Genomic DNA, 11504 nt, shown 5'->3' with positions numbered 1-11504 from the left:
CCCTGCAGAAGCACAGCCAGGCCGCAGCATGGGCTCGCCTGTGGGATTTTTAAGGGGAAAAAAGGAAATAAGTAGAAATATACTTAATTCCTGGAGGCGGGAATAGAACTGAGCTCTAATTCTCCGCCTAGCCTCTCTTCAAAGACCCCAGGCTGGGTTTAAGAAGCTGCTCGCGTTCCAACACGTGTGAGGACGACGCCTGCGCTGCACTGAGCCCTCCCTGCCCGGCACACGGAAAAGGGTTGATTCGGAGAGAAAAAAGCGCTTATTTGGAGAGAGAGGGGTTGGTGCAATCACAGTGACGAGGGGTTCGGAATTCCCTCCTCCAAAGAGCAAATCCCCGGGGTGAAAGCCACGGAACTAAATCGCGGGACACGGCTCTCGTGCCCGGAGCCGATTGTGCTGCCGCCGCAGGATCCACCCGCGGTGGGGCCGGCCCTTCTCGGGCATTCGCCAAATTTTGCCTTTAAAGGCAAACAGTGAGCATCTGTCTCGGGTGCCTGCGAGGAATCTCGTTGCTGCCCGGGATTGTTCTTGCTCCCAAAGCTGCCTCGGGGAGGAACATGTTGGTGTTTACCTTGGCAGGGCAGCAAAGCGCCGGCTGGGGTGCTCTCCAGCTTTGGCACACTTGCTAATTGCCTCAAAGAGTCATTAACCCCCACCAGAAATATTGGCTTTTTAGGTATTTTTTCTTTTTTTGGTGTTGATTTGGCAGCTGTCAGTCCCCCATCAGTTGAGTGCAGCACCGCCTGGCTCACTGCTGCCCCGGCCCCAAGGAGCTGCCACCCTCCTGATGGGTTTGATTTCGTAGAATCCTGGAATCACAGAATCATTTCGGTTGGAAAAGACCTGTAAGATGATCAAGTCCAACCGTTAACCCAGTATTGCCTAAACTGTGTCCCTGAGAACCTCATCTACACAATTTGCTGTGGTAAAGTTGCCGCAATAACAGTGTGAGAATGAGGGGCCAGGGAATGTCATCCTTTTGCCCTGGAGCCATAGGTGGCGTGTGCCGGGTGATGCCACCTTGTGTCACCGGCACATTTCTGGGCTGCACTCACAGCTTTGCATGGGCAGTAGTTCAGCTGGGAAAACAATCTGGAGAGGATGGAGCCCCGGCCCCCCAGGGGGTGGGTTTGTGAGAGTTTTTGTCTTCTCCTGACACCTGCGAGTGTCTCGGCTGGAAATGCGGCTCTTCCCCAGGTGGGTGCTGAGCTGATCTGCCACCACAGCAGCTTTCTCGCCTTTAGCCAACGCCATTTGGGGGTCAGATGTTTGCTGTTAGCTCAGTTACTTCACGTTTCCCTTGGCTGGTTCCCTGCTCCTCTGGGCTCCCCGAAGCTGGAGATCTTCCCGTTTGCGTGTGCGAGGTCGCGCGTTGCGGAGGCACCGCCAGACGGGACTGAAACGGCACCGGGAGCGCCGGTGAGTCTGTGCATCTTTGTTTCTTGCTCTTGTTATGATTGAAAGTTGGTTCTTTTATGGAGCGGTCCTTGCGACGGCCGAATGTTACATCCTGTTGTGACGTTGCTATGGCAAAGCCAGGCAACATCTGGAGCAACAAGAGTTCCCTCCAGCGGCATCGGAGAGTTTATTTATAGCCCCGCTGGTGAGAGGAGGTGCCGGACCGTGAAGAGTCCATGGGCAGCTTGTGGCAGCTGGGTGCCCCCCGGTTGGTACCCAGGATGGGCAGGACCCCATATAAGGTCCAGCCAGGCCCCTCGCATCACCTGCCCCATGGAGGACCCACCGAGCAGCGATGGGAAAGGAGCGAATCTGCTCAAAACCCCTCTGAGTCCATTCTTCGCCCCTGCTGGGAGGAGGATTTAGTCCCTACCAGCATCTCCCAGTTTCACGTTGGGGTTGGGAGGCCGCAGGGGTGGTGAGCAGACCTTGTAATGGTGTTATTGGGGCAAAAGATGAGGTTTGGCATGTGGGTGAGGCTGTTTGTGGGGAACAAAGTGATGTGTGCAGAGAAGCAGCAGAAAGGAGGCAAAGGGCCAGGGCTGCACTTCAACACCTGAGATGGGGCAGCAAAGTGGAGCTGCTGGTCTGGCCGTGAGGCTCCTGCACCTGGGTGACACCTCTGGGGCCACTGACAGCCCCGCTGGCCTCTGAGGAGGCACCAGTATCAGGAGTTTTTGACAGGCCGAGAGAGTTGGGGTGTTCAGCCTGGAGAAGAGAAGGCTCTGGGGAGACCTTATTGTGGCCTTTCTGCCTTCAAAAGGGGCCGATAAGAAAGATGGATACAGACTTTTCAGTGGGGCCTGTTGGGATAGGACAAGGGGTGATGGTTTTAAACTAAAGGAGGAAGATTCAGGCTGGACATGGGGAAGAAATTGTTGCCCTGAGGGTGGTGAGAGCCTGGCCCAGGTTGTCCAGAGAGGTGGTGGATGAAGCATCCCTGAGACATCCCAGGCCAGGCTGGACGGGGCTCTGAGCAACCTGAGCTGGTGAAGATGTTCCTGAGCTGGTGAAGATGTCCCTGCTCATGGCAGGGGTGGCACCGGGGGCACTTTGAAGGTCCCTTCAACCCAAAGTATTCTGTGATTCTTTGATTTTTCTAAGCAGAAGCAGAGTTGGCAATGGAGATGTGAGACGAGTGAGTTCCTGCGGGGGATGCGGGGCTGAGCTGTTGGGGCGGCTCTTCCTCCCTCGGGCCGTGGCAAAGATGCTGCTGGGAGTTCCTGCAGCGACAGGTCCTCTGTGTGCACACACACACGTGCATCTTGTACCAAGAGCAGCAGCTCCGCTGCGCAGCTGGGAGCAGCCATGAGCCGCTCGGTTTGCTGCAGCCTCGGCCCTCACCCTGGGCGTTGCAGCTTCCCTAAAAGTCTCTTCCTCTCTGGTTTGAAGGATGAGGCAGCAGCCACAACGTTGCAGCAGCTGCCATTTCCTTTTATGCAGACGGTTCGGGAGCAGAAACCACGTTGTTCCCGTGTCAGACTTTCCCGGGTGTTTAATAAGCCGCTTGCAGGACAGTGATGCAAAACACAGCAGAGCGAACCAAGGGCCAACGACCCGGCTGTGCAGCTTCCACACCGGCCCTGGGCTCTACGGTCAGGCCAAAAAAATCAAGATGATATCTCCAAATCATGATAGTTTATGAGAAACTCAAAATATATTCAGCTTTGGTGTTGGCTCAAGGGGGAGAAACCTGAATTATTGATCAGGTCATTGTGCCAATGGGAAGTGTGCCTGAGTCTGGCGAGTTTATCCCACGGAGAGGCGACTTGGCTTTAAATTTGTCACTCGTGACTGTCAGCAAATCTCGCTGCAGTGTTTCAGTACCTGGGGGGGTCAGTGCTGCGAGATCCCCTCTGAGCGGGGACACCAGCGGCTCCTGGCGGGGCTCGGCAGCCCGGCCGGCCCTGCGCGGAGCGGCTGTGTTTGTTTGGGCAGCCTCAGCAGGGATCGCCAACTTCCAGCGGTAACAAATGGTGTTTTGTCTCGCTGCAGAGCAGCGCTGCAATGTGCACTGATAAAAAACCTCCCCCTGCGAGGGGGCCTGGCTGGCTGATAAGGGCTGAGATAAACGTCGTCCCTCGCTCCTTCACTTTGATGGAGGCCAGCACTTGGTCCCAAGCCGGCCCATGGGGCATGGGACGAGGTGGTGGCATCATGAGAGACTGTGGTCCAGGCATCACCCCCGCAGCCCGTGTGAACGCAGGGGCTGCCGGCATCCCTGCGGCTCTGGATGAGGATTTCCCAGCCCCACCGAGTGGCATCAGGACACTCGGGACTGGCGGGTGGGTCGCTGGGGGCTGTTTGCAAACTCTCCGGGCTGACACTGGGGTAACTCAGCATCGCCCGGCTCCGCGGAGGTGCCTGCGCTGCCCGCGTCTCTTTAGCAACAACCATCTAGGTGTTTTCCTGCATCCCGCCCTGGATGTTTCCCCGGATCCAGCTCAGGCAGCCGGCACCTCCTGCACCATAAAAGGCAAAACGCTGGGGAAGAGCTGCCGGGGTGGGAGCCGCGGCGGCCGCTGCAATGCCAGGCATCCCGGCTGCGGATAAACGGAGCAGAGCCCTCAGCCCTGCTGCTCCCCCTCCCTCCAGAGAGTTTACAGGAGCCTGTTTGGCAGAAGGATTATCCAAAGGGCAGAACTTTCTGCTCAGAGGGTTGTTTAGAGAAATGCCCAGAGCGTTAATAGGGATTTTTCATAAGTTATGTTTTGGAGTCTCCTAAGAGAAACTTGTTTCCGAGGCTGTTGTCAGGCTCCTCTGTTTATCTCGGGTAGATTTTTTTTTTATGTCACAGCAATTCCCTTCGCAATAACATATTCCCGCAGATCATTCCAGCCGATCCCGGCGTGCTCTGTGCAGGCGGCATCTCTCCCCGAATCGCTGGGACGCAGCCCAAGGCAGGAGCGTGGGGGAGATGCTCCGTGTTGGGGCGGGGGGGCAGCGCCAGGGACACGGCTGCGCGTTCCCAAGCTCTTCCCGAACCCCACGGAGGAGCTGCCAGAGCTGATCCTGCCCAGACGAGCCGCAGCAGATGACCTGGCAGTAAAACCCCTCTGGAAGCAGCGAGATCGGAGGGGAGCCAGGGAGGGTTCTGCACGGGACCGCAGGGAGTTGTTGCTGCAGCAGGTTGGGGAAAAGAGCAGCGTCCCTGAAGATGCAGCAGGGGAGCAAGTCCTGCCTGTAAAGTGCTATGGACCTGCAAATTAGAAGCTGGGGGTTGCTTTTTCAGTTCTCCAGGTGGGATATATTTGGGTAGGGACCAGCGTAGCATCAAGGCTGACAGCTGTTGTGCGAGGGAGCCTCCTGGCCAGCCGCAGAGGATGGGCTCCATCGCGCCAACGTGCATTATTTTCATCTCTGCTGGCCAGGAGGCTAAAAACTGCCGATTCACATGACCCAGGCACGGAGGTTTCCAAGCTGCCTCCGTCTCTCCCAGTAGCGGAGGAAGGAGAAGGCGGTGCCGAAAGGCTGCCGAGACCCAAGGTGGGAAGAAATCTTGGCTTGGCCAGTTTTAAAGCATTTGGACCAGAAATTACGGTGACTCGAGTTCCCGGCCATGGAAGCCTCCACCTGGCAGTACTGTGGATATTTGCGGGATGACACAAGGAAGGCGAGAGGCAGAGACTGTGCTGCTCCCCGGGGAGCCTCCCCAGGGACGTGCGAGGATTATTCCGCGCTGCAGCTTGGCCAGGAGGGCCTGGGGCACGGGCTGGAGCGGGGGGACCCTCCCCACCCCGACACGCAAAGCCCTGCCAAGGCGTTGGAGATGAGCAGCGGCAGGCAGCATGGGGGGCTGGCCGGAGACCCTGGCTTGGAGGAGCGCCCCATGTCGAAAGGGTGCAGGAGCGGGGAGGAGGGAGAAGCCCCTCCGAAGGTGTACGAGCTGGAGGTTGGGCATGGGCGAGCGGGCACGGGCAGGACGGTGAGGCCGGTGGTGTACAGGCTGGAGGAGAGCGAGTACCGGCGCCTGATCCAGGAGGCAGAAGCAGAATCCGAGGAGGAATGGGAAGAGATGGAGCAGAACGTCCTGGTGATCCACGAGGGACACTCAGAAGATGGGAAGGTGGCAAGCCCGAGCCTAAAGAGGCTCAACACTTTGCAAGGAGCCCTGGGGAGGCAGATAAGCTGTTCAGACTCGGAAAGCAGCGCAGACAGCAGGCAGGTGAATAAACTGAACCTGAACTCTTCCTCGGAGGGCAACAAGCCCAGTGTCCCCATCAGGTCAGACAGCTTTGAGCGGAACGCCATACTCATGGATTACCTTTTGCAAAGCAAACAGGAGGTGACAACAGCTGTTTCCTACGTCGCCAGAGAAAGCAGCAAAGCAGCTGAAAGCTTCAGGCAGGCGCTGAGCTTCGCCCCCCAGCCCGATGGCATCCCGGACCTTTGCCAGAACGGTGAGGAGGATCCAGACAAGCAGGTAGCGAAAAACCTCGAGAGAATGGTCTCTGCGGTTGCAAATTATACTTCAGTGGCTAGAGACACCGCAAAGCTTTCGCGACAGAGCAGCAGCCAGCTCCTGGAGAGCTTGGAACAGCTCGGAGGTGAAGCAGATGCAGGGCTACTCAATTCATACAGCCAGAAAAAAATCCCCCCAGCCCCTCCTGTCAGGTCGCACAGCAAGGAGAGTCTGGCTTTGAGCATGAGCAGGACTGTGGCCATGACCGAGGCGCTGCTGGAGCCCCGCGGCGATGCCGCGACGCCGGCCAAGGAGCAGCGAGCGGGAGGCAGGACCGCGGGAGGAGGGGGCTCGGAGGAGCCCGAGCAGAACGGGAGGAAGAGTCAGGAGGACGAGAACGTGCTGAAAGTCGCTGACGCAAAGAAAACCTTTGAAAGGTCCAAGTCGGTGGAGGGGGCGGCAGCGGCGCCCAGCGTTGCCAGGAAAGGTGAGGTGTGAGGGTGATGCTGCGGGGTGCTGTGGGGGTGGGAACACGGCGGATGTGGGGCTTTGGGGACAATACCTGCTTTGTCACAACAGCTGGGATGCACTGGGGAAACGTGTTGATCTGTGGTTCTCAGGATGCAGGATGAAAATCAGGCGTTGGTACCAGCACGCTGGTAAAAGTGCTTCATGCAGCAAAAGTGTTTTGTGAGAAAGGGATTTGCTTTTTAAGACTCTCCTGTATATAAATATACATAATATCCAGCTCTCCTTACGGCTCTTCATCAATACTGTGCAAAAATGCCCATGTGATCCTTTCTTCCGCTGTCACGTGTGCTTATTTACCTCTGTCTCTCCAGTCAATATAATTTTATTTTAGTTATAGCATGAGAAGGAGGAATTCTTTCCCTTTGCTTCTTTTTCTCCTGTGCTGTGACTTGGCTGAATGAGACTTTCAAGAGAATGACATCAACTTGGAAACCCTTTCACTGGAAAACTTAGGGATAGATGAACTTTGTTGACATTTTACTGGTAAAACAGAAATGGGGAGAGATGAGAAATGAATGTTCGTTTGAGAGTTTGCAACATATCAGAGCTGTGCTGGTTAACTTGCTTCTTCTCTTTATTGACAATCCGCAACTGTGGATTCCCTTATAAGGGAAAATAAATGTTTTAAGGCGCAGGAAATCTATGCTAGCTTTGAATTGAATAGCATGTTTACGTAAAAAATAGGTGTGATTATCCACTGTGCTCGGTGCATTGTGCTGTCAATCGCTCTCATTCACAGAAGTCAGGAAACCAAGTCAGAATCTGAGCAGTGCTGCAGAGTTTGCGTGTGTGTCAGTGATAACAAAAAAGCCGACAGCGATGAAAAAGAGATCCTATCCTTTCAGGAAGCATCAGAGGAGACATTATCATTCTCATGATATAAAGAAATAGGGTTGTGAGGTATTTGTCACTGTCAAATACCCGCCAGCTGACAGGTTGAGGCTCCGTACATGAAGCAGGGCTGGTGCTGGCGTTATCGGGGTGTCTGGATCTGCGCAGCCCCTCCTTGAGCAGGAGATTTGTCTGATTCACCAGCACAGCTGATTTGGCACATTTTCAGCAGCCCGATCGGACAGAGGGATTTTTACATCAGCAGTGGGGCGGGTGGATGCAATAGGTGATGGAAGGGGTGAGAAGGGACCACACGAATTCCGGGTGCATCCCCACGGCAATGCCAGCTACAGCTGGATCGCTCCTCATATACATTTACATGCAAGAGGGTCAAGACCATATATTTCAGTGCTGAAGTGTGAAAACGTCACAATGAAGAAGAGCAGGAGTGGCTTCTCATTTTGCTATATCCACGACATAGGCTGTTTTGTTTTGGTTTGGCTTTTTTTTAACCAATTTCTAAACATACATCTTCCCAAATCTCACACTGCCTAACTGAACACAAACACCTCACGTATATTTGCCGTTAGGTGATTCCTTTCTTACGCCTCTGATTTTTCCAGCACCTTTGGTCCAACTTGATCGTAGACAGCAGGGAGAGAAACAGAACGTGATGGCCAAAGGCTTCCAAAGGGGTTGACTAAAGAGGATGAGACAGGGATCCCAGCCCAGCACCAGCCTGGCCTCTCGCTACCTGTGCCTGGCTGGGGCTTTTCTGCTATTTCAGAATGATAGGAAGTGTCAATCCCATGACATTCATGTTGTAAATAAAATACAGCTTGCTTTTTGCTTTTTGCTTTTTATTTTTGTGTGTTTGTGTGTTCTGCTTTCTTGTCTCTCTCTTCCTAGTTAATCATGTGGTCTCGTGGAGATAGCAACAAAGAAAATCCCATCTGTTGCGACTAATTGCTTCGTTTGTGTTTGGTGGCCCAACATTTTAATTAGGTATTGGGACCACCTCCCCTTTATCGCAAAATAGGAAAAAAAAGAAAGAAAATAAATGTCATGATCCTGTACAGTGAATAAGAAGAAATGAGGAAATAGAGTAGTTTGCATCTCATTTCAAGATTTCCTTTCACTGCAAAACCTGTGGGCAGCAGGTATTTCTAGGGTAGGTCAGGGATGTGTATGACATCTATTACCGCATGTAACAGGCATGAGAGTGTGCACATGTAGTGACAAAGTGCTTTACGAAATGTATTTTAAATCATTAATAACAATAGCATAAATTATTAATAGCCATCCTGAGCTAATGTTCACTAATTATTACTCATCGTTCCATCTTCCACCCCCACACCGCACAAGTCCTGTCCGTGCCATTTCCACCACCCTGTGGGGAGGGGGTTTGTGATCCCACCCCAATTTACAGGTCTTGGAGTAGCACAGGGACTTGTTTGATGTCACACAGATAAAGAGTGGAATAAAATCGAGGGTTCTTGACTCTAACCCTCTGCTTCAGTCCACATATTCCTCTTTCCTCCCTGTCCGTGTGCCCTGATGCACCCTCATACCCTCCTCCCTTCCCCGCCGTTATTTTAATAATGGGATGGAACATTTTGCTCTCCTTATCTCCATTCCATAATTCTACAGCTCCCCTTTCTGGCCAAGGATTGAATAAGGCCAAACCAAAGGGATTTTGCTCCCTCGTGCTGGATCTGGGGAAGGGAACAGTGCAGGGCCGTGCGTCCCTGGGCAGAACAACCCAGAGCTGCTACACGGTGGCTGTTTGTACAGTTTTGTCTTGGCAGCCGCTCAGCATTTGACGATTGTTGAAATGTCCCTTAAAAACCAGGTTTGTAAGCACTTTAATAAAACTGCCCTTGCCATTCGATATGTGCCAACAGACATTGAGAAAACAAGGCAGAAAGGGTAGATCTAATGCTACTCCATGCACAGAAAATCACATTATTATTATTATTATTATTATTATTATTATTATTATTGCAATCAGTTTTGATTTCCCTGTATAAAAACCTCCTATGTTCCAGTGATGTTAAGTGAAATCTAAGATCACTTAACCAATTTCAACAAGAGCAGCTCCTCTCAGTGCTGCTGAATCTGGCCTTGCGTACCGAAATCACGAGAGCCTTAGAATTATAAATATAAAAATATGCATCTTCCAGGTGGGAGAACCTAGTGCTCCCTGTAAAGTTATTTAAATATAATAATGAATCAAAAGGTTTCAAGAAATAAATAGTGGACACAAATGTCCTTGGAAAGTTGTATATCTTGGCTACCTGCAAACCCGAGGTCCAAAACACAGTCGTGTCCAGCATGTTTTGTGTGGCTTAGAAGTTAAGCTGCAAAATAACAGGACTTTAAATTGCTGATCTCTCTAAACCCTCTGGAAGCTGTTTCCCTTCATTCAGAATAGATCTAGTGATGAGGACTTAAGCAAACTGAAACGTTCAAGACAAATTCATCTCTCAAGTGACTTTACTGGCTCTGGTTTGCATCCACCCAAGGCTGCTCAGAGCTGCATCGTATCAGCTGAAGGGCAAAGCCAACAACATTTCTCCTAGAAAGAGGTGTTTGCATCCATCCTAGTGAAGTCCCCAGCACACAGGTTCTATTGCACTATTTTCCACAAAGGGTTTATTTTAATGTCTTATTTAGTTGTCTAAAAATGCTCATTTTTTAGTATGAACCCCACACAGCATCAGGGCAGGGGACTCACAAACAAGCATTTCTGGGATTTTTCTTTCCTGATTCTGCGACTGATTTGCCCCATAACGCGCTGCAGGTGCAGGGGTTTTCCGGCCGTGCTGGGTACTGCATCTCCGGGCAGCCAGCGATGAGCTGTGCTCTAGACTTGCAAATAACCCACGTACCTTTTGGTGCTTCTTTCTTTACCGTTTCAAACTAAAACCACCACACTGGCGAGGAAAATGGTGGGGCACAGCGAAAGCGTTACTTAAAAGGCACATCAAGATCATCACAGGAACACACCAGCATGATTTATTGCAGTGATGGAATTGATGCCTATTTGCGAGGACGCTAAATTTAGCTGCTGACATAAGTTTCAGAGGTGGAGTCTGCAGACACGGCGCTGCTGTGAGACAGGGCGTTTGCAGCAATTGTGCATCCATGTAGCAAAGGGTAAAGTGTGGGGGATGGATAAAAGTAGCAAAATGTAGTTTTGAATAAATTCTGAATATTTTCTGTGAAATTTACTAATCAGGTGCGTTGGTAGTGATATGATGGGACAAACTTTGTTGTGTGGTTCCTTGTAGCTGCAAGAATTTGGTAATAGGATATTTTCCTTTACAAAAATGAGAATTTGTGACATATTTTGACAGGTTGTTAGGCTTACATCACTCTGGCTCTAATTTAAGTGCTGTTTGTTGCAGTGATTTTAGTCAGCTGAAGCGATGAAGATTACTGTTTATGGTGGAATCAAAGAGCGTGTGTAAACCCTCAGCCTTCCTCCTGCTGTTGAAGACTTCAGCCTGAAATTAATATCATTTCTTCATCACCTCAAACGTTGAGCTGTTGTGATCTAAACAGCTCGTTAATCCAGGTCACGATCTGAGCAATCCTTGGGGCACTTCCATCCAAACATTTCAGGAAGGTGTAGTGAAAATTCAACAGTATCGTTTCCTTCTGAGTCCCCCCAATGCCGTGTCGAGCTAGCGGTGTGCAGGAGCATCCATCCCTGAAACGACAATGTGCACCGCTCAGGTGGCAGTTTTTGAGAACATTAGGTTTCAATCAGGTTTCCCAGGAAAATAATTCACTTTGTGTATTTCTGTGCATCACCCTCTTTTTAGATGGATGCTAAAAACCTTCCTCGTTTGGGTAATGCTGGGTACCGCTGCCTTCGTGTTGTTTTTGAGTCCAGGGTGAAGCATCACCTGCTACATGATTCAAATGTCATTTCAAGCTTGCCCGCTCTTCTGAGCTAGAAGGAGCTATACATATGCATAACACTTTTAAGTACCATTTCATATGCTTGTTTTAATAGTGCTTTATAAAGTTTTAACCCTAATAAGTTAATGGCCCAGGGACTGGCAGTCAAGACACTCAGCTCTGTCACTGACTCATTGTGTGACCTTCAGCAAGTCACGTACCTACGCGGAAAATATGAATCACGGTCTAAACCCACTAAACTGCAGATTACCTGCAGGTCCACACCGAGGCTGCCAAACTGCTTTTGTTTTCTTCTTTTTTAGCTTTCAAGAGCTTGTTTGAGGGAGGAGGGTGGAGAGCGCGTGTG

Source organism: Streptopelia decaocto (genome assembly GCF_964273445.1).
Source record: "Streptopelia decaocto genome assembly, chromosome: 15".
Lineage (NCBI taxonomy): Eukaryota > Metazoa > Chordata > Aves > Columbiformes > Columbidae > Streptopelia > Streptopelia decaocto.
The sequence above is the reverse complement of the archived record's forward strand: the minus strand, read 5'-3'. Positions refer to the sequence as shown.